The sequence below is a fragment of the Trichosurus vulpecula genome, chromosome 2 (genome assembly GCF_011100635.1).
Source record: "Trichosurus vulpecula isolate mTriVul1 chromosome 2, mTriVul1.pri, whole genome shotgun sequence".
Lineage (NCBI taxonomy): Eukaryota > Metazoa > Chordata > Mammalia > Diprotodontia > Phalangeridae > Trichosurus > Trichosurus vulpecula.
This window is the reverse complement of record NC_050574.1, coordinates 334,529,165-334,548,869: the sequence shown is the minus strand read 5'-3', so window position 1 is coordinate 334,548,869 and position 19,705 is coordinate 334,529,165. Positions and strand designations below refer to the sequence as shown.

At 38.8% G+C, this 19,705-nt stretch overlaps 1 pseudogene; it reads left to right on the top strand.

The window, feature by feature from the left end:
• Nucleotides 1-19,365, top strand: part of LOC118837378 — a 62,153-nt pseudogene extending 42,788 nt beyond the window's left edge.
• The last annotated feature ends 340 nt before the right edge of the window (nucleotides 19,366-19,705 follow it).

Here is a 19,705-nt window from a genome sequence, read left to right as displayed (position 1 = left end):
AGTCAGAAACTCCTTATGAGCCAGTGTTCCGTGGGAGAGGTGCCCTGAAAGTGAGATTATAAAAAATTTTTCCTTCAAAACTTGAGCTAAGACTATGCAAGACTATAGTAGGCAACAACCACACATGGTATGATTTGAAGCACCCACAAGGCTCCCTGTGTCTCCCGTCTTCCCTGCCAACCAATCACAGTATCTAAAACTTTCACCATTAGGGGTTCTTCTTGGCGGCTAAGACATTCTCTCTATAGACTACTACCTGGAAAGGCATCAGACACAACAATATTCTCAGAGATTATAACAATATAAATATTTAAAGTCAATATGAAGAGGCAAGAAAAATCTTGTCAATTCCAATTGTCCATGTTGGTACTATAATATCAAAATTAGATAATATAGCCTTCTTTTCTGTTAACGGATCAACAAACTTAACTGGTCTGGATATAGTGTACTTTTAAGGGGATATGTTTGGGTGTTTGTTGGGAAGTATAGCATAAGAAGTACAAACTAATTTCTTTTTTAGGGTAAGAATGAAATCCTACTAGAAATGATCCTAGGAGATATGTATAGCAACCAGATTACTTAGAGCTCTGCCACAGCCCTCCCCAGGTAGTTTACCATGCTTTAGGCTTTGTCTCTTCAACCTTGAGAAGAGAAGATTTAGGAGTGGGATGTGGCATGGTCATTGTCTTTGGATTTTTGAAATCTTCTCACATGGAAGAGGCATATGACATTCCATATGTTTCCAGAGGGAAAACTTGGACCAATGGGAAGAAATTCACACCCTTACATTGTGAGCTCCTTGAGAGCAAGAGCTGTCTTCTAGATATGTTTCATTGTAACCAGTTTATTCACTATGACTAAGAGTATAGGATCATAGATTTAGAGGTAAAGTAAATGTTAGTAGTCACCTAGTCCAACTGCTTTAACAGATAAACAAACTGAGACCCAGAAAGGTTAAATGACTTGCCCAAGGTTGCACAAGTAATGGCATAATCACTAATTGAGGTAAAGTCTTGTGACTTGAAAGTCATTATTCTTTCCACTGTGCCATAGTACCATTGCTAGAGGTTTACAGGAGACACATTGATTATAAAATTGTGGATTTAGAGCTGAAAGCAACCTCATCTAGTCCATCCCCTCTTATATCCAGATGACTAACTTGAAGCCCAAGAGGTTGAGTGATTGCCGAAGTCCCACAGGGGATAAATATGAGAAGTGGGATTTGAACCTAGATCCCCTGACTCCAGAGGCAGCACAGCTTCTAGTGTGTCATATTGCAGCTGGTCAAAAAAGGCCCACAAGAAATGGGATACTTTATAAGCTAATTGGATTTCCATCACTAGGGATGTTTAAGTAGAGAGTGGACAATTATGTCAGTAATGCTTTGGAAGGTGTTTATGCAAAGGACAGTGTAACAACAGTTTGGCTAGCAGCAGCTGTTGAGGTGTAAGACCCAACAAGACCAGCAACAACAGCTGCCAGCACAGGTTCTTTGATCTGCCTCACTAAGGAAAGTTACTTTAAGGGGTTAACAATCTCAGTTTAATCTAACATACAATATCATTCACATAGTTCAGGAGGAAAAGCCAGCAACCTGAACTTCAGAGCCAATACAAACAAATTACAAACATACATTATAAACAGACCAAATACAAACCAACATCTGGGTTAGCAAAGCCGGGGGGCAGTTACAACAGCTTGCCCAGAGTCACATGCCACTCTTCCAGTGAGTCAGAGCCCCCAAACAAAACATCTGGGTTTCTTCAAAGCTGGAGGGCTCATAACAGTGGTTTCCCAGAGTCTCTACATCAACATTCCTCCAGTGAGTGAGAGCCCAAAGGAAAATCACAAACCTCTGGGTTTATATATCTTGTTCAGGGTCAAAGGGTATCGAAATGTGTGACTCAAACCCATGTGGCCTAAAAGCTTCTGGTGTCACAAACAGGTAAACTAGGTTTTCCCTTGAGGCAAGCAAGTCTTCAAAGACTCCTTATCCAATCAAAGAAACAAAGGCCAGACTCTTCAAGGGCACTTGATTAAATAAGTGCTACAAGAGAAAACAGTAAAGGAAAGTCCCACCTGAATTACTGATTCAGACAGGATTGTACTACATGAGCCCTAAGGTGCCATTCATCTCTGAGATTCAGTAAGAATTTTAGGTAATCAAAGGAGCTGTGCAAACCAGGAATGTTGTTTTCATGTTCTCTTTTACCTAAATAAAGTATTCTATATCCTCAATTCTCCAAAAGTTTCATTTAGATAATTTTTCATGCCTTTGTGACTTCTGTTCTCTAGCTGTTAATCGTCTCAGAAATTTTATAGTAACACAGGGTGGAAATCTAAGGTGCAAGAAAATAATACATGTTATTGGGGAAAATGATGTCAAACAAACCATCTCTGAAGTCCTACAGGAATGTGAACAGATGAAATATGTTTCAGTTTCCCTCCCAGCCATTGGAACAGGTTTGTAGCCTCCTATCAGAATTAGTTTTTTTAAATACTGAGTATCCCCTAGACTACATGTCCACTAGTAAAGATAATCACTAATCTATATGAGAGTGATAGCAATGGTGTTAATCTATTTTAGGTCTTTGCAATGTTTTTTCCCTCTGGGTACCATGGTTCTTGTGGGCACTGTTGGGTGTTGCCTCTAATCTTAAGATATGGATAAGCAAAAAGAAGATGAGAAAGAGAAATTGGTAAAGAATAAGACTAAAGGACAGAAGATGACAGTGGGGAAGAGAAACAGAAAAAGTGGAAAGAAAACAAATTGAGCCATTTCTCAGTGCCTTTCACTGGCTCTTCTTTAGCCTCTTTTCATTTTCTGTCTTTTCTCCAGTTTAACTTCTTGGCTTCCTTCTCTTCCTTCTTTCTCTCTCACATATTTACCATTTAGAAGAATTCACTCATTCATTCTCATGTTTTCAATTTCTACCTCCTTGCAGGTGACTTCTCAATCAGTAGCTCCAACCTGTGAACACCTTCAGCCCCTAGTCTAATCTCTCCTTTATCTATCAGACAATTCCATTTGGTGCCACCTAAAACTTTTCAGGTCAAATACTGCACTTATAATCGAATCGTAGAATTTTTATAGCTAGAAGAGATTTTGTAACTCTAGGCTAATCTGTTTTTCAGTGGAGACCTAAAGAAGATAAGCAATTTGCCTGAGATCAATTAATAATAATAAAAATATCTAAGATTTATATAGTGCAGTAACGTTTTCAAAACACTACCCAAATATTTCATTCTGACCTCACAACAACCCTGGGAGACAAGTAATATTATTGTCCCCATTTTGCAGATGAGGGAATTGAGGCAAACATGCAAAATGATTTGCCTAGGATCACACATCTAGTAAGTTAGTCAGTGTCTAATTGGAACTCAAGTCTTCCTGGTCCAGCCCTTGATGCACTGCCCCACACAGCTAGTTAGTTTCATGCTGAGCCACCAGTATCATCAATTGGACTGAGTCACTTTTTTCAGAGATCTTTCCATTATCCCTCTACAAATAAGCAGCATTTTTCTTTTTCCTGTCAATAGTATCATTTACTTTCTTTTTTTTTTCATGGATTACAGCATAAATGCTAGACTTTAATCCTCCTTTCTCTGTGTTCTATCCTTCTGCAATAGGGTTCTGCTGATTATTCCTTCACAATGTCCTCAGATTCAACTCTTCTTTTCCATTATTACCATGACTATCACCCCAGTCCCTCATCTCTTCATACATAGATTAATATAGTAGTCTTTTAGCTGGTTTTCTTTCCTTCTTTCACTTTTGCCTATACATAGTCGTGGGATAATCTTTATTCTTTTGAATGAAATGTTGATAACAAATATCAAAATGATTTTGCATTTAATCTTCTTTTTAAATCAAAAGTTTTTCTTTTCTACACAGTGAAAACTTTCCAATATAGACATAATTCCCCTTACACAGCACCCTCCTAGAAAAAGTTTGTCAATTGTCACCAGAAAATAAGAGTATGACAGTAGGGTAGTAACATTGACTTTATAATTGAGCAGAGTTTTGTGGGCTCTTGCTTTCCTTGTTGACTTTATTTACTTTTTAATTGGCATGCTGCATCTTATTCCTTGAGCTCAGTTTGCTTTCCTCTGTCCCATTTCACACAAATTTTCCTCTCTGGTAATAATAAATCAACTGCTTGTGGTAAGGCCAAGTATTCTGGAGTCGATTCGTTTGGGAGGTTGTTCTTTTACCTCTGCTTTCTTCACCTCTGCATGATTTTTGTACAAGTCTTATATGATAAACTTGGTGGGTTAAACAGTTAAAGTTTACACCATCTTCTACTTTCAAAACTCTTGCTCCCATGTCCTGGTAATACCCCTGCCATCATCTGCTTCCTCTTTTCCTCCATACTTGCTTTTTGCTCATCAGGTCTGCTACAGATTTATGGTATTGTCTCAATAGGAACTTCTCTGAAGGAAGGTAGTCTTTTTATTCCTCCTGCCCTTCATAATCAGCACTTCCCATTATCTTTCCAGTATTCTTATACTTCACACCCCACCATGAACTCTATGATCTAATGACTTGGTCTCCTAGGTGTTAATTGAACAAAACAAGCCATCTGCAGACTCCAGACATTTTCACTGAAAGTCCCATGGCTGGAATGCTGTCCCTCATCTCTACTACCTGGCTTGCCTCACTTCCTTTAAGTCCCAGTTAAAAAGCCATCTTCTAAAAAAAGCCTTTCTGAACCTCTTATCCCAATTATTATTTCCAATTTATTCTGTATATCGTTTATTTATATATGGTTGTTTGCAAATTATCTCCCTTATTAGATTGTGTTCTCTTTGAGAATGGAGGACTGTTTTTGCCTCTTTCATTTCTTTTTCTTTTTCTTTCTATTTTTCTCTTTTTTGGGAGGGAGGCAACTGGGGTTAAGTGACTTGCCCAGGGTCACACTCACTGCACTACCAAGCTACCCCTTTGCCTCTTTTCATATACCCAGTGCTTAGCACAATGCCTGGCACATAGCAGGTGCTTAACAAATGCTTATTGACTGACTGACTTCCTCTTCTCTATCAATACCTAAGCTGCTACTGACCTTTTGGTTTGGTTTTGCTCCCATATCATCCTGTTCCCTTGTATTGAACTTGTAGTCTGTTAAAAACAGATACATATGAAATATTATATAGCTCTACCTCCCCCATCCTGTACTATGGATTTTGTACAACTCAAATGTAGAACTCTCCATTTATCTTATTGATTCTATCTCTATAGCATCTCTGACATTTGTTCCCTTCTCTCTCCCCACAGTCATCACCCAAAGTCAGGTCCTCATCACTTCTCACCTGAACTATCACACTAGTTTTCAAACTAATCTTCCCGTGTCCAGCCTCCCCTCTCTTCAGTCCATCTTCCACGAAGCTGACCAATTGATATTTCTAAATATCATGATCTATGATAATAATGATACTGCTATTTTGCTTCCCTACTCAAAAAACCTTGGTGGTTCCCTATTAACTCTAGGATAAAATACAAATTGCTTTGCTTGGCATTTAAAGGCCTTTACATTCTAGCTTCACTCTGTCTTTCTACAATGATTTGCTCTTTATACATTCTACGTTAATGTAACCCACTTGCTGGTTTCCACACATAATAATCTCTCCTTCACAACCTTTTACAGGCTCTTGTCATGTCTGGAATTCTCTCCCCTACCCCCTCTACTTTGCCTTTTAGTATCCCTAGCTTCCATTAAGTCTCAGGTCAAGTGATAAAACCTACCCAAGACCTTGCCTGGTCCCTCCTGGCATTAGTACTCTGCCTCCAGATCCATTACAGCTAGGTGGCACAAGGGATAGAGCTCTGGGCTTGGAGTCATGATTAAAGCCCACCTCAGTCTTTGTGTGCCTCAGTTTCCTCATCTATAAAATGAAGGTAATAATAGCACCTACTTCCCAGGGCTATTGAGAGGCTAAAATTAGATAATATTTGTAAAGCACATTATAAATCACAAAGTGATATATAAATTCTACTTTTCTATTGTTATTTTTATTTGCTTCTTTTATATTTATCTATGTACAACCAAATTCAGCCTTTGGATTATTCAGATTCCTGTAGCTATTGCTAATTGAACTGTAGGCTTCCTGAGGGCAGGTATTATAATTTTCTATAGAGCCTAAAAGAGAGGGAGCTTAGTCCACAATGTTTGAGATACTGACAGTGAAACCAAGTGATGCCCTATTTGGAGGAAGGAGCAATTAACCATTAAGAATCCAACCTAGCAACTTTTCAATAGTAGTTTGAGGCAGGGGGAGACTAACAAAAAGGAGGAGGTTTTAGTTTTTATTGCTTTGTTCTTATCTTTTTGAATTTTGTTCTTCAGGACGGGCCAGAAAAGACCCTACTTATGTTGCTGAATCTATAATCGATGCCATTGAAGATTTTACACAGAAAAGATGTGGCCCATCAGTGAAAAAAGTGAAAGTGGTCATCTTCCTGCCACAGCTAGTGGCAGTGTTTCATGATACTATGGAAAAAAGAGTAAGCTCTAAGACACCAACCTCAACCACTGTGTTCTCTACAATAAAATGTAAGTTGTTCATTTCCTTTAAAATGCATATGCCTATGATTCATCTTGAAAATATTCATGAATAAATTCTCATGGTATTATCATTTATTTTTAAAGCATTTTTTGGTGTTGCAAGCCAGCCTCCCCATAAACAAGAAAATTTGGTTTTGGAAAAAATAAAAAAATCAGCAATTTTCCAGGTGTGTGGTGAAAGTGAGGAGAATATTCAAAGAGCTGCCACTTGGATACAAGATTTGATTTTAAAGGAACATGAAAGTTGTACTTTCTCTGATAAATCCATCCAAAACTTTGGTGAAAAAGAATACAATGAACTGAATGAGTTGCAAAAAAGGCTAAACATCACCATCGATGTGACACATGGAGGGTCTCAAATAGAGGTCACAGGAACTACCCGAGATCTGTTCAAGGCTTCCCAGGCAATTGAAGGCATGATCAAGAGAACACAATTACGTGTAGATGAGGAGTCTAAGGCTGAGGAGCTCAGCAGAACCATCACATGGCAGTATAATGCCGGAGGTCTTTTCAAGCCTTTCAACAAAATGACTAATCTGCATTTAGAGGATGCAAGGAAAAGAGAGAAAAACTACATTGTTGTTAAAATTGAGAATGAAAACTATGCAGTAGACTTTAACACTAACCTTGCTACAAATGGAAGGGGACACAGCTTGCCTGTTCGTCGTATCAATAAATTTCAAGGTAAGTTCAGCTTTCCTTTATTTTTAACATTCACTCTCTGTCTCTCTCTGTCTCTGTCTTTTTGTTTCTCTCTGTCTGTCTCTCTATCTGTCTGTCTCTGTCTCCCTGTGTGTATCTCTGTCTCTGTCTGTTTCTGTCTCTCTCTGTGTCTCTGTGTCTGTCTTGTCTGTCTATCTGTCTGTCTGTCTGTCTCTTTCTGTCTCAGCTCTCCTCTCCCTCTCTGTCATTCAGCCAGTAAACACTTATCAAGCACCTACTATGAGTACAGGTACTGTGCTAAGTCTCTGAGGATACAAAGAAAGGCCAAAGACAGTTCCTATTCTTAAAGTGCTAAAAATCCAATGGGGTGACAATAAGAAAATAACTGTGTATAAACAAGCTAAAATGTTAAAATGGAGATAATCAGCAGAGAGATGGCATTAGAACTAAGGGGAATTAATAAATGCTTCCTAAGGAGGGTGGAATTTTAGCTGGGACTTCCTGGAAGCCAGGGAATTTGGTAGGCAGAGATGAGAAGGAAGAGAATTCCTGGTATGGGGGACACCCAGTGAAAATGCCCTGAGTTTGCAGTTGATGTCTCTCTGCCTCTCTGTCCTTTTTTCCATACTCTCCCTCTCCCTTAGAACCAACTGAGCATTTATTCTGGTTCTACTCCTGCTTTGGGCACTTAAGCAGAGGTGTCTAACAGGTAATGCCCACAGCATATCCTTCATAACCTGCCTATACTTATCTTTCCAGTCTTCTTACACTTCACACTCCACCTTGAACTCTGTGATCCAATGACTTGGTCTCCTAGCTGTTAATTGAACAAAACAAGCCATCTCCAGACTCCAGTCATTTTCACTGACTCTCCCATGGTTGGAATGCTGTCCCTTCCCATCTCTACTGCCTGGCTTCCCAGGCTAAAATCCCAGCTTCTAAAAAACAGTCTTTCCTAATCCCTCTTAATTCTTAGTTCCTTATGCCTGTGATTATTTCCAATTTATCCTGTATATTGTTTATTATTATATAGTTGTTTGCATGTCATATGCCCTGTTAGAGTGTGTGCTCTTGGAGAACAGGGATGTCTTTGCATCTTTTCATTTCTTTATCTCCCTTGTTTTTGTAGGAGAGGCAACTGGGGTTAAGTGACTTGCCCAGGGTCACACTTACTCACTGCACCACCAAGCTACCGCTTTGCCTCTTTTCATAGACCGAGTGCGTAGCAAAATGCATGGCACATAGTAGGTGCTTAATAAGTGCTTATTGACTGGCTGAATAACTGGTATAGTACTGCTGGGGGAGAGGAGAAGGAGGTAGTTAGGCCTATAATGTGGGGAAGGGTAGCTTTGGAGCCTGGTTAGGAAATAGTACTTTCTTGCTGGAAGTTTAAAGAACAGCAAGCACTGTTTCATGCTACAGCCTGTGGGTTAGGTTGCTTCTCTTTTCACCACTGAAGTCTTAAAGACTATGGGTTGTAGACAAGGTGCTACTTTGCATTGGTGGAGACAGTGTTCTCACCTGGTAATTCTTTGTACCAGTGAAACCATAGATACAGCCCCTAGCTCTATACAAAGTTTATAATGTTCTATATTTTACCAACCAACAGGGGCCAACAAGCCCGAGGTTCCACAGGGGCTCAGAGACAGAGCTGGAAATAGAAGCAATGTCTCCTCCTCCTTTGATTCATCTCTCCAGTGCCCAAGACAACACTAGACCCAGCGTAAGTGCTGCTCACCCAGGGCTTCTTGAAAGAGAAAGATGAGGTGGTCTGAAAGATAATGATTGGAGGGTGCTTATAGGTGGAAAAAACTAACCTATCCTAAGGGTTCTGCACCCTATTTTAAAAACAGAAGAGTTAGATGCTGTGGGGCTGAGAGAACCAGAGACTGAGCCAGTATTAGAATCAAGCCTGAGAATTAGGAATTTAGGTGTAAGGGAGCAGAAGTGGTATAGGCCAAGTATTCTCTCATTAGTACTTAAAAATAGAAATAAAATCTAAGAATTTGGGCAGCTTGTATTGCTGTTAACCTCTTCCTCATTCGTATAAATATACGCATGCCTCTGCTGCCCCTTGTCCAGTACCGTGGACAGAGATGGAAAGCAGACACAGCACTTCTTAGTGATATCCATTTAAAACAAATGAATATTGGGTGTTGTTGGGTATCATTTGATCAGTCAACAAGCATTTATTAAGACCCTACTATGTGCCAGGCCTTATGCTAAGGGTTAGCTAGAGAGATAAAGAAAAGCCAGAAGACTCCCTGCCCCCATTCTAATAGGAGAGACAACATGTAAAACAACTAGGGACATACAAGATATCTACAGAATACTTGTAAGGTCATTTCAGAAGGGAGAGAAAGCACTAGAAGCTGAGGGAACAGTGAAAGACCTCCAGAAAAAAGGTGGGTTTTGAGATGAATGTAGAAAAAATCCAGGGAAATGAGGCAGTAAAGCTAAGGAGGGAAATATCCCAGGTGTGAGAGACAGTCAGTGCAAAGGTTCAGAAATGAAATGCAGTATACAAGGAGTGTCGAATAGGCCAGTATGGCTGGATTGGAGGGTGAGTGGAGGGGAGTCAAGTGCGAAAAGAGTTGAAATGTAAGAAGGTGACCAGTTATGAAAGTCTCTAAATGCCAAAGGGGGTTAGACTTAACAAAGCTTAAGTGACACCCGAGAACTGGTAAAGGAAATAGTCGAGAAAGATGTCTGAGTAAAGTGAGGTGAGGGGGACAAGGCAATGGGAACAGAAAGCTGTCATCAAATCACTTCAGTTTTTTTATTAAATATGAGGCAAAGTCATCAGCTAAGAGGATGGGGAGGGGAGTACTATGAAGAGGTTAGAAGGGAAGATTTGAAATGGACACGTTGGTGAGCAATATACCTAATCAGCTGTAGAGGAGAAAGACTGCTTGCTGTAGTGAGGGTCCAGTTGAGATTAGGTAACAGAGTTTTAGTCAATCCAGTATCATCTTGGTTTTGTGATTTCCTCCAGCTCTGTGGATAGAGTGCATCCTGATGGACATAATGAATATATGTGGTAGAAATAATCCAGGCATTAGGAGAAGGAGTGGAATGAAGGAAACCTTCATGATCATTCCCCTACATGGAGGGGAGATGGGGGGAAGAGGTTAAGGGCATCCCAGACAATTAGTCTGGGAATTAGTGAAGGAAAAAGCCTAGCAGGTCTCACCAGGTGACCTGAACAAGTAAGGCTAGTATGATTATGAGAAGAAGCCACAAGGCTGAGGTACCACAAGAAGTTGATTGATGGCAGCCTCCTGATCCCCCAATTTGGGTTGCAGTTTCTCATCTGCTAGCATGTTAGATTTTTTTCAGATTCTAGGGTCTAGTTTGGAGAAGCCTGTTTTATTTTGTTTATTTTGGTTTCAGACTAAATCTGTGATTTCATTGGTAGAAAGAGCTACCAGTGAGAAAACTCTCTCTAACTCTCCCAGGGAGGAAATAGCTTCAAAAGATCAACACGTGTGCCACAACTTACAGTCTAAGAGAGTTGCTGGGGCAGTGAGAGTTGAAATGATTTATCCAGTGTCAGGCATCCAGAGGAAGAACTTACTGACTCTAAGCACAGTTCTCTCTGCCTACTCTTCATCCCCCACCCCACCCCCTGCATTATAAATTAATACATTTGCTTTCTAGTTTGTAATTCTATGTCTTCTGAGATTTCTTTGTCTCGAATCATTTCTGCAAAACATCATTTCTGCTTGAACTTTTAAAATAGTTTCTGAGCCTGCTGTGCCAGATACAGGAACATGGGACAGAGGTAGAAGGCACTTCCTACCAGTCTGTCCTTCCTACCAGCCTTACCTGTTACATTACTGCACCTGCTTTTCTATTTAACTCTCATGAATCCAAGAATAGATGTGAAAGAGGGAAAGAAACAAGTATTTATTAACCACCTACTATATGTCAGGCACTGTGTAAGCTCTATCGATATGTCATTTGATCTTCTCAACAACCCTGCAAGGGAAGGGTTGTTATCCTCATTTCACAGTTGAGAAAATTGAGGCAGACAGACATTAAGTGATTTACTCAGAAATTCAAAGCTCATAAATGTCTGAGGCTGGATTTGAACTCAGATCTCCCTGATTCCAGGCCCAAGGCTCTAGCCACTGGACCACCTAGCTTTCTGTGAAATATTTTGGGAAGAAGAGCTCTAGATGAATTTTGTCTGCTAGTGTTTTAAAATAAAGTAGCAAGTCCCTCAATTTGATTTAAAATATTTGAAAGAAATAACTGAATGATAAGAGGCAGCATAGTATAGTAGACAGAGCTTGGAGATAGGAAGACCTGAGTACATATCCTGCTTCTGACACTTACCAGCTGTGTGACTCTGGAGAAGCCACTTAATGCCCCAAGACAACTCTCTTAGACTAAGTTATAGATGGGATGCAATCTGTTTGATGCTACTGGTAAAATAATAACCTTGTGCTGTATTTGATGTAATGATTTGTTCATCAGTTACATGTTATATGGATGGCAGGGTGAGCAGAACAAGTCAATACATCCTCAAAAGGCTACTGTTGGTATATAGTTGTTTTTTCCTTAAGAGTACAATATTTTTCATGTAATAGGTACTTAATTAATGTTTATTTAATTGATTTGAATTCTCAAAACCAAACATAGAGAGAATGCAAAAGAATTCAGATGCTATTCTGCTTTTTAGAGAGTCCTAGGAATTTCGATTGCATAATCCTATCCTTCCATATGGGAGGAAATTATTAATCCCCAAGTGTTTGTCTTTCAGTTGAGATCCCTAATCACTGGGATGACATGAAAGACCAGAACCTGCTTTTGGTGGATTTACCTTCAGGACATGAAGAATACAAGCAAATAAAAGACAAGTTTTGTCAGACTTGTGCTAACTACACAATAGAGAAGGTAAACCTATTCTTTATCCTTGCTATGACTTCTAATCCTCCATTCCTCAGTACTATCGCTAGTCCTCATCCCTGCTCTCTTCTCTTCATATATATATATATATACACATACATATGTATGTGTATATATATGCATATATATACATATATTTAGTCTGAGATAGTCTCCTGTATGCCAGTTGGTCTCAATATAACACAGGGCATTTCCAGCTGTATGTCCTATAGGCTTCTCAAATTCAATGTGTCCAAAGCAGAATTCATTATCTTTTTTCCCAAACCTTCCCTTCTTCCCAACATTCCTATTATTGTTGATGGCACTACCATCCACCTACTTTTAAGTTTTACCACCATTGGCATCCTCTTTGACTCCTAACTCAGTCACAATGAAATGGTCATACCCTTAGTCTTACCATCATTTACAAGTGTTTCACTTCCATGTTCATGATCTCTGAAATCCCTTTAACTGGTCATAATCTTTTATCAATCCATTGTGCATGTGCCTAATGATCTCTAAGCCAATTCTTCATCTTCACCAGTTACATTAATTAAGAAAAATATTGTTGTAGATACTTTAGTGGAATAGATCTTAGTATTATTCCATGTTGATTCTATGAATCTGCCAATAGTAACAATCAGATTTGATTAAAGTTTAAATTGGATATGGAAACCTAAATGTAAATAGATCTCTTTTCCTAACTCAAAGTTTCCTGAACCTTTTTAGAGTGTACAGGGTCATTTGTTTTTGTCACTTTCCATGGCAAAAGAAATAACAATGTGTCCCAAACTGTGAAGATCTTAAGATGGGGGAAAGAGGAGTGGGAAAAGAGGACAACTGAGGCCACCTGGATGTGGAACAAGCTACTCTGGAGAGGCAAAAAAACATCAGTGGGGTTCCTGTTGGTTTCTCTCTGTTTGTTTTCACTGGTCTCATGCCTATGGAATCTGTGTCTGTGACCTCTGATAAAATCACTTCCTCACTCTAAGAGTCTAAGTTTCTTCATGTGTAAGGTGAGGGAATTGGACTGGATGATTTCTGAGACCCATTCTAACATTCTGTGATTCAGCAATGAAAAAGAGTGACCATGTTCAGTGTTTTCTAACTCAGGATAGACAAGAAACACTCATCTAATTATGATTTGCTTTGGAGTTTTTTTCTATTTATTTCCCCTGTTCCTTCCATTTTCTCTCGTTTTGGACTCTTCTTGTAGCAATGGAACAGGTTAGGGGCAGAGTTGGGATTAGGAAAAGAGGCAAAAGAAATTTCCAAAGGCCCAGTCATTGAAATGGCTTATCTGTAAATGAGAAAGGATGTTAGCAAGACTGCTAATTCTTGAAAATTGTTTTCAAGCTTGTAGGTCTTTGATATTTACAGCTCTATAAGGGTGTTGTAAGCCATTTACAAATAGAAACCAGCCCTTCTCCCTCTCCCCAATGCCTTAAGAGGCAATAATAAACATAAAAATACTAATTTTAGTTAGAAGTTGGTATTTTCCTTTTTTATTCACAAAAGCAAGTAAATTTCCTTTTAATTTTTTAGGGCAATGCTAAATAGTAACACAACTTAGGGGAAATGTAATTAAAATGACTTGCGTTTTATAAAATTTGCACCACTCAGTGAAGTATTCTTTGTCTAAGTATGCTGTTATGTCTTATTTTCTTTTTATCAAAGACAAATGGAACCTTATTTTTCTTGCAACTCATTTAGCTCACTCTACAGCAATGTCTAGCTTATTATCAGACTCAGAATGGTGACCCCTCAACTATTTTTTAAGTCAGGGGAAGGGAAAAAAACATCGCAAAATATTAGAACTGATGGCTATGATGGGTGAGCCACAATCATAAACCCTAGCTCTCTTGAGATCTATTAACAAACTTAAGAGCAAGGAGTCATGATTCTGGTCCTAGATCAAACTGTGTTTTAAAAAGAGATTTTCAGCAGAAGTATGTTTAACATGGTTGCATGTTTATAACATATCAGATTGCTTACCGTCTTGGGGAGGAGGGAGGGAAGAGAGGATATAGGTAAGGAGAAAAATTTGGAACTCAAAAATCTTATAAAAAATGAATGTTGAAAATTGTCTGTACATGTAATTGGAAAAAACAAAGTACTATTTACTTTAAAAATAAAATAAAGAGGCATTTTCAGATTAGGACAGTGTTCAACATTTGTCCTAGAAATTTTGGAGCACAGTAATTATATGTCAGTGTGTGTGTTTGTGTTTGTGTGTGCATGCATGCGTGCGGGTGTGCATGTGTATGTGTGTGTGTATATGTGTTTTAAGGGTGGGAAAAGATGGATAACTTTTCCCAACCTTTAGCAAATGTCAGCTATCAGAAATGAGTTAAAAAACTCTTCAGCTTGAAAATGACAATGAGAGAGACAGTGTTGTATAATGGATAGATAGCTTGCTTTGGAGTGGAGAAGACTGCTTCAAGCTGAGCCTCTCATACTTATTGACTATATAACCCCAGGCAAGTCACTTAACCTTTTAGGACTCCAAGCAATTGCCTATAGCTTTGTGTTCCCAAGAAGGTGCCTCTCCATGTTGGTTAGGATCCTCACCAGGAGTGCCCAATATTAAAGACATCAGATGTGTAATTCAAAACAAAACAAAATTTCCAGAAAGTGACCAAATTAGGGAATATTTCTTTTCAAAGCATAATCTTACAAAACTCTAGGTTTAGAAAGTCATCTGGAAAAAAAGATAGCACTGAACTTGATGTTTATTATTTTATGCTCAAAGGAAAACTGCCCTACACAAAATCTATAATGGTTTCCTATAGATTGATCATTTTAAATTCACTTCCACAAGTATTCCATGCCTAACACTATGCTCATTTCCAAAGTGATTTTCCTTTTGTGATTTGTAGATTCAGAGGATACAGAACAGAAGCCTTTGGAATTTGTATAAGATAAAGAAAATATTCATGGATGACCAGAACAAACACACAAATAATGAAACATGTCTCTTCCATGGGACAGATATTAACTCAGTGTACCATGTCAATAGGCAAGGCTTCAATCGCAGTTATTCTGGGAGAAATGGTAAGTAAAGCAGCAGGTACCGTGTTTGCTTCAAAAAGTTCAGAGGTGAGGTGTGGCTTTCACATCACACCATCAGCACCTGAACACTTTAAAGTGTGTCACCATGGAATCTGCTTTCTTTCTCAATCAGTCAGCATTTATTAAGCACATTCTATATGTCAGGCACTGTGCTAAGCACTAGAGATAAAAATACACACACAAAAGAAACAGTCCCTGCCCTCAAGCATCTTACAATCTAATGGAAGAAGATAATACAAAAAGGAAGCTGAAAACAGCATGGGGAAATGATGGAAAAGTAAGAGAAGACCCAACATGGTGTACCTAGGTGAGAAATGAAGAGCTAGCTGAGCTGAGCTTCCTCCTTAAATGGAGATTCAGAGATCATGACACCCTGACCCATCCACCTACCCCCTCCAACCAAAGAGTCGGGGCAGTAATGAGGTGGAGTACCAAGGATAATGAGATCTTACAGGAAGATGAGGTTATCCCAATAATGAGTTTCCTGGGGCATGGTGGAGAAGTTAGTCAGAGAAGTCCCAAAGTAGTGCAGCCAGATTAAAATGAATGATTGTAGTGCCTCCATCCATTGAGTTAGTCTATCAAATCACAAATCTGGGATAGACACGATAGCTGAAAAAGAAGGAGATTGGTCCAGAAATGAACAGGACTCCATTACACAGCACTTTCAGCTTTCCTAAGGAAGTATACATGTGTATACACACACACACACACACACACACCATCTTTTTTTTGGCCTTCAATAGCCTTTCTGTGATGATACATGGCTGTGAACAATGGAACACAGTAATCTCCAAATAATCACAATTATGGGTGATTCAAAAGGCAGTGGGTGGGACACATGCTGGGTGTAAACAGGGACAAATGATGGGTATAAAGGGGATGTGTCACATGGTCAACAATGAGGAGGATATGAACAAGAATTGAAAAGAACGAGGAGGTCTGGATGGGTTATGATCTGCACCATAGAGAAGCGTGATCAAAGACTTAGCGATTTAGAGCTAGAAGGGACCTTCAAGTTGATCTAGCCCTGAGATCTTTCTGAGGATCATAGCTGGCAAAAATCTGATGATTTGAACCCAGGTCTTTGTAACAACAATGCCACTTGCAGCTACTGTGGCTGTGTAAGGCCAATAACACCAGCATACAGGAAGGCTGCTAGCACAAGTTCTTTGTTCTGCTTTTCTAAGGAAAGCACCTTTAAGGGGTTTACAATCTCACTTTAATTAAATGTACATGTATCATTCACATAGTTCAGGGAAAAAGTCAGTACCTGAATTTCAGAGAAAATACAAATAGAAATTACAAGCAGAAATGATATAAACAGAGTAAAATAACAAATCAGCAGACAGGGCGTCTATCTGTCCACAGCAATACATAGATAGTTAGTAAAGAGAGAAGCACCAACATCTGACTATTTCAAAGCCGTGGGGCTCCTTAGCAGCTACCCAGAGTCTTTTCTGGTCAAATCAACATGACACCCTTCCAGTGAGTTAGCCCCAAGTAAAACGCTAACCTCAGAGTATATGCACACTTCTTCAATGTCAGAGGGCATCACAACCATGTGAGTCAAACCCATGTGACCTAGGCCTTCCCATGACTTAAGGAGGTTATGAAAGACTCCAGATTCAATCAAAGACTCTTGATTGAATCAAAGGCAAGACTCAAAGGCACTTTATTGCCATAGTACTGAGAAGCATTCCAAAACAAAAGATAAAAAAGTCCTACTTTACTGGCCATTACAGTCTTCTTGACTCTATAACCTCTGTTCTTATCCACTATCCACTACACCATCCCACATCTCCAAAATAGCATCAATCCTAGAAGGTATGAATGAATGCTAGGTTGTACCCAAAATATCCAATAATATAAACCTAAAGGGGACTTCAAATCAGTGGCAAATCTACACATAGCAATGCAGTTATTCCAAGTAAGTTATTCTGTTAGGTATTTTTTCTATTTGTGTCAACTTCACATGAATTATCACTTCTCTTTGCAGGAGGTAAATAACTATTTTCAAAGCTGATTTTTTAAAAAAAGATCAATATATTTTATTTTGTTGTGGTGCAACAAATACACTGCAACAAAGCTTACATTCATCAGTATAGCCTGTTTCTGAATCCTCAACAGAAAGGAAGGGTGTGACCTTTCATTTTGACAGTATGATACTGCCCTACGTATCCAATCTGTCATCAGGTCATGCTTCTACCTTCACAACATCTCTTATCTATGTCCCCATCTCTTCACTCACACAGCCAACACACTTGTTGAGGTCTTCATCATGTCACTCCTAGATAGTAGCAGTAGGCTTCTCATCTCCCTGCCTCAAGTCTCTCCCTACTTCAGTCTATCCTCCACTCAGCCATCAAAGTGATTTTCATAAAACTCAGGGCCAAAAATGTCCCCCCTCTACTCAATGAGCATAAGTGACTCCCTTTTATCTCCAGAATCAAATATAAAATGCTTTGGTTGCATTTAAATCCCTTTAAAACCTAGCCTTTCCCTATCTTTGCAGTCTTCTCATAGTTTACTCACACACACTTAACAGTTCAGCTACACTGGCTTCCTTGCTGTTCCTCACATACTCCATCTCCCAATTCTGGGTTTTTGCACTAACTATCCCCCATGCCTCAAATGCTCTCACTCTTTACATCTGCCAACTGGCTTCTTGAACCTCCTTCAAGGCTCAGCTAAATCCTACATTCTGTAAGAGGTCCTCCCTCCTGCTATGGTCTCTCCTCTGAGATTACCTTCCATTTATTCGACATATATCTTGTACATCACTGTTGGCATATTGTCTTCCCTATTAGAATATGAGCTCCTTAAAGATAGGGACCATGTTTCTGCCTCTCTCTTTATATCTACACTTAGCACAGTATCTGGCACATAAGTGCTTAATAAATGCTTGTTGCTTGACAGGCTGGTTGACCATTGGCATTTGGGGTTGACTAGAGATTTCCTGCCTCTCTATGTTGACTTTGCTTACATGGTTGAAGTCATTGTCTATACAAAAGTTTTTGGCTGTGCTTTTAATGAAGTTACTTATAGACAGGTTATAAAGTAGTATTAGCTTAATGAGGGAGACTCTGAATTCAACTTAACAATCATTTATTAAACAAGTGTTTTGTGTAAATTCTTAGAGCAGGAGAATACAATGATTAAGGCAAAGACTGAAACTTTAAGGTGTTCAGGAAGAGTGTTATGTAGGTGAATGATTTAAAATGAAAGATTAAACGTGATGAATGCAAAGAGAGAATTCCAACAAAATGAAATAATATTTTCTTCCTTTGATCATGAGCCCAAGCATCATCATAATTGGTATAACAGTACACATTTCATAATCTTAATTTTGTATAAACAATTTGTCTTCTTTTTCACAGCTGCAGCATGGGGAAAAGGAACTTATTTTGCTGTCAATGCCCTATATTCAGCTAATGATACCTACTCCAAACCAGATATCAATGGGAGGAAGCATATGTATTATGCACGAGTACTTACTGGTGATTACACTCTTGGAAATAGATCATTCATTGTCCCTCCACCAAAGATAACTCAAGATGTTTATGTTCTGTATGATAGTGTCACTGATAATATGAGAAACCCAAAGTTATTTGTCATATTTTATGATAACCAGGCTTATCCAGAGTACCTCATTACTTTCAGGAAATAACACCTTGGTTTCATATCCAAGTGATATTATATACACATTTATTTGTAGCATGTTTTAGCATTCGGTGTATTTTTTTTTTTAGCTCACAACATTCATTCTTGTTCCTGAAATTAGTACTTTTGGCATTATCACCAGTGTGATTTTTAATTTATGCTTCTTGTGGTCATTCCCCCAATTGATAAATAATTAAAGGATATGAACTGGAAGTTTTCAGATAAAGATCAAAGTTATCTATAGTTACATGAAAAAAAATGTTCAAAATCACTATTGATTAGAGAAATGCAAATTAAAACGACTCTACGGTACCACCTTCCACCTATCAGTTTGGCTAATATGACAGAAAGGGAAAATGAAAAATGTTCAAGGGGATGTGTGAAAATTGGGACACTAATGCACTCTTGGTGGAATTGTAAACTGATCCCACTCTTCTGCAGAGCAATTTTGAACTCTACCACAAGGGGTATAAATCTAGAGAAATTTACACGAACTGATGCAAAGTGAAGTGAGCAGAACCAGTACAACATTGTCCACAATGACAGCAATATTGTATTATGAACAATTGTGAATGACTTAGCTATTCCAGTCAATATAATGATCCAAGACAATTCCAAATTTTTATGATGAACAACACCGTCCATGTCCGGAGAAAGAACTGATGGAGTCTGAATATAGATTGAAGCATACTATTTTCGATTTATTTTTTCCATTTTTTTCTTTTGGTCTGTTTCTTCTTTGACAACATGACTAACATGAAAATATGTTTTACATGATTGCACATTTATATCCTATCTCAAATTGCTTACTCTCTTACAGAGGGAGGAGGCAAAGGAGGGAGGGAGAAAAT